This window comes from Mustela putorius, unplaced genomic scaffold, assembly GCF_011764305.1.
Source record: "Mustela putorius furo isolate JIRA1106 unplaced genomic scaffold, ASM1176430v1.1 tig00000430_pilon_pilon_pilon, whole genome shotgun sequence".
Classification (NCBI taxonomy): Eukaryota; Metazoa; Chordata; class Mammalia; order Carnivora; family Mustelidae; genus Mustela; species Mustela putorius.
This window is the reverse complement of record NW_025421377.1, coordinates 3,809,875-3,814,365: the sequence shown is the minus strand read 5'-3', so window position 1 is coordinate 3,814,365 and position 4,491 is coordinate 3,809,875.

The window sequence follows — 4,491 nt, the reverse complement described above, 5'->3', positions numbered from 1 at the left end:
ATCTTGAGTACACTGATACCAGCAAGTCTCACAAAATGAAATGCAGCCAGAAGCACATGAGAACTTCCGTTCCCAAATAAAAAGCCAAGACGCACCAGAAAGAAAACTTTTTTGTTTCTTCCTATCGGGGGAATGGCTTTGAGACCCAAAGGTCCATGTCTCCATGGAAACAGGCATGAAGATGAGGGCCCCTAGCTAGGATGGCTTGGTAAAATAGAGGATGTCTAGTTAAATTTAAATTTCAGATAAGTAAATAGATTTTTTTAGTCCAAGTGTTGCAATCACCTCTCCTGTTATGGTCAGCCCCAGAAATGGGTGGACCCCCCATCCCATACAAGGTTCAGACACAGAGACCTTTGACACCATGCACGTACCAAGAAGGTATGAAAGGTTTCTGACTCACATAATGAGGGTTGCTGGGGACATCTGCTGGGATATCCCTTGCAGATCCAAAACTAGCTTGAGAGAGCAGGATGGGGCAACTCCCTTGGAGTTTCAGGGTGATAGGGAATGGGGCTGAGCTGAAGGGCTTGGCGGTACGCAGTTTGAACTTGAAGCTGGCGCCAAGGGAGGGAGCAGCAGGCCTGTCTTATCAGCTTGGTCAGGTGTGGGAGGTTATAAAGAAAGGAGGAAGAGGATTTGTATTAATACTTCATGTATAAATAGTGTAAGTATGACACATGAAGTATTTGGAAATACAGGTGATTTCCTAGTAGTGCTGTGGGTTTATCCTCCAAAAGTCAGCTATGCCCCCTTTATTCTTCCTGTTATGCATGTGAAAGCACTCAGCTTTCAAGGCTGTCTTGAGTACACCGACATATACATGAAGTATAATACTTCATGTGTCATACTTACACTAAACTTATTCGTTGTTTGTCTGAAATTCAAATTTAACTGCTCGCCTTGCATTTTTGTTGTTGTTAAATTTGGCAATCCTATCTAGGCAGCAGAAAGAAAAGCCTGGGTCCCTCCTAGGGTCATAAAGGCACCCGCTCCAACTCTGATTTGCCCACTTCCAGACTTCTTGTTGCATGAAACAAATGAGCCCCTTTGCTTTAAGCCTCTATCGGTCTGATGTTCAATTACCTGAAGCCAAGCCTGTTCCTAAAGATACATTTCTGCTGATTCTTCTCTTGGCAGTTGTTGTACTGTGTACTTAGGTACAGATTATGTACCTTTATGGGAGATTGTTGAAATCTGCCTGAGACACTGAAAACAACCATAGAATATGTGTATATTTCAGCACTTTTTAAAAAAAACAATGCTGAAATTGGGATGTGGCTTAGACTAGGCGGGGTCTTGGATTTAGATCTAAGTGGTTCTCAGCCCTGGCTGCTTATTAAAACCATCTGGGGAGCTTTTAGCAGATAGGAAACGCTGCCTGTGTCTACCCTCTGAAGTTTGATTTAATTGGCCTGGGGTTGGGCCCAGGCATGGTAATTTTTAAAAGCCTCCTCAGTGTAAGTAATTATGCAGGCCAGGGCCAAAAATCATGGTACTAGATAAAATACTTTCTGTATGTGTAGGTATGTTTATTGTGAGTCAAGCCTTCTTATGAAGTTCTTTAAGAGGTGGAACAGTGAGAGAAACCTGTCCCATCAATGCCCCATGAAGAACGGCTATTTCACGGGCTGTCCCCTCACTAACTGGGCAAAGGCTTGGGCTAGCCCACCTACCCTTCCACTGGGTCAACCACCAGGGTGGCTGTGTGCCATCAAGGCTAGGGAGAGTGAAGGAAACACTGAAAGCCCAAAACCCAGAGATGGGTGGCTCACAGCATCTCCTCACTCGATGTCAAGGCTGTCAGGTCTCCGGAGAGTTTAAAAATTTAGAGAAAGGGGGTGGGATTCTCTCTGTATCTCTCCTCAGGGGAGCTGCACGACAGGGGGCATGTCCATGACGCCTGAGAAAAGAGCCAGAAGTTCAAGTAGTTTAAGAAGGAGTTGGTTGGTTGGTTGTTGTGGAGTCTGCCTGTTGACTGGGGGGAAATGAAAAGTCTTCTGAGTTGGCTTCTGACTTGGAAGTCAGCCTCCCTTGACTCGTCTGCTTGGGAATGAAACTGGACGTGTTTCTGCGTAGCTACAGGTATTAGAGTTCATCCTTGATGTCTCTCGACCATTCTGGAGTTACGGCCTTTCAGAGCCACTGGACCCACAGATGTGTTTGGTGGAAGAGGCTGACCTTTACTCTGCTGTCCTGGAAATTCTGCCCATGCCGTGGAAGTAGATCAGGTGCCAGCCGGGGCCAGTCCACACCACCGCGGCACCGCAAATAATGAACACTTGATCTTGTTTGACCAGTTCCTCCAAGCTTTTTATTTTTCTTCTAGCTGTGGGCTAATCTTCAATCAGCAGGCCCCTCCCTGTAAATGGACCTGCTCTGTGTAACTCGAACTGCACTGAGTTCCTTAAGTCTGTCTGATTCTAAACCAGTTTGGTTCCCACAGTAAGACGACTTCATGGCGCTTTGGACGGTGGTTCTCGTTTCTGCCCGTGTAAACTTGATCCGGCAGCTGCGTGTCTATCTCAATGCTTGCTGAAAAGATTGAATCACTGCATTACAAAATCCATACCTGGTGATCCTGAAATCAGGCTCCAAACTGGTAGAAAGCCTGGTCCTCTTTTTCTGTGCATGCAAGACTACTCAGAAGGAATTAAGTTCAAGTAAGGTAATGGGTAAATAAAACCTAATTCTATGGATAGGAATTCTTCTGTTTCCTAAGGCTTGCCCATTATAACCCAGTGTTATAGTTCCATGAGTTAAGGAGAAGACAGATCTCTTTTACGTAAATATATTTTATTTCAAACTCTTCTAGCAATATGGTGAGATGTTGATGATGAAAACAAAGACCAAAGGTAACTGAGAGAGGGAGACCTCCTGAGTCAGGGGGTGATTTTGCACCTTCCTGGTCTATGAAGCAACCTGTTTTATTGGCCTTGGACTATGGATGTCCTTGAGTGTACTGTCTGGACATTTGTTAGGTAAAATGATCTCACGGTGTTGCCCCATATCATTACCCAGGATCCATTCTAGGGGAGATCCAGAGGCTTTCTCCATAGAGCCTAGGGCCCTGGGTTGGCTTTCTATGGACTATGAGTCCCTGGAGAAGGCATTCGCAAAGCAGTCCATCACCCTTCCAGCCAGAGTGACTGGACTTTGTTTACTGGCAGTCAGGAGTTACTAGCTGGGTCACAGAGGCAGAAAATGAACTCTACATATAAAAACTAAAATGTCTTCTAACACATAGGTTTTCTCCTCTTCAAATGGCATTTATTTTTCCCTCCAGAGAAAGGTTTTTCATGATTTGTGACTGAAGAGGTGCTTCAGGCAGCCATCTTTCTCAAAAGACTTTTTGTGGCTTTTTGCAACCAATCAGAGCTTTCCATTGGGAAGACTATGTCACTCGGTGTTAGAAATAAAATTTAAGACTCTTGGTAACTTATGCTTACCTCTTAGAGGTTTCCTATATACTGAAGCCAGGGTACTGTAATGCTTGATGAACATTTAATGAACACTCCGCTGAGATACACTATTTCTGCACGCTGCCAACTCGACCAAGCCCTCCTTAGAGATGCTGACATCTCTAAGTGGATTGAGTGGTTCCGGGTGTTGGCAGACTTGTGTCTTGGTCCTCACTCTAGCCCTAAGTAACTACCTGATTTAAGGAATTATGTATTATTTCTTTATCTATACAATGGTGGGAAAGAGAGGCTGAAAAGAGGACTTTTAGACCCCTAGACAATTCATTTCCATAGAAACAACTCAGGGGGTTGTACGCAAACATGAGCTCAAATCAAAAGAGGGAAAATTAATAAGGTCATAGTGATGTCAATACATGAAGCAAAATGTTTTTTGGTTTTGTTTTTGTTTTTTTAAATGAAAACTACCCCCAAGCTGGGGCTCAAACTCATGACTTAAAGATCAAGAGTCATGGACTGTATGGATTGAGCCAGCCAGGCACCCCATGAAATGACAATGTAGTTCCAGAGAGGCTAGAAGGAAATTCGCTGAGGGTTTGTAAATGTAAAGTTTAATGTAATGCAATGCTACCAAATATTTTTGTTTTCTCCCTCTTCCTTTGCTTCTTCAATTTGCTGAGGCTGTAAATGTGATTTTAATATAATGCAATGCTACCAGGTATTTTCATAATGTTTTCTCATTTTGAATTCCTGAACTGAGAGATTTCATTACACTCACTGCTTTAAACACCTGTTTTGTTCAATACAATCATTTAAAGATAAGATGCTTTTCTCCTACCTTTGGTTCAGGTGTCAAATCAGTTACACAGGAAATGGTTTTGTGGAGAAAACTTCTTCTAAAAAACAGATTTCAATTTCAAGGAAAATGATAGAGCAAAATTAACCCAAGTGCAGTTTCTTTTTTTAACCTCAAAACTTAAAAAAAAAAAAAAAAAGTCTCAAATCTACATGGGGACATTTTTGCCACTACATATACTTAATTTCAATAAACTAAAAAGTGAACTCCAACAAA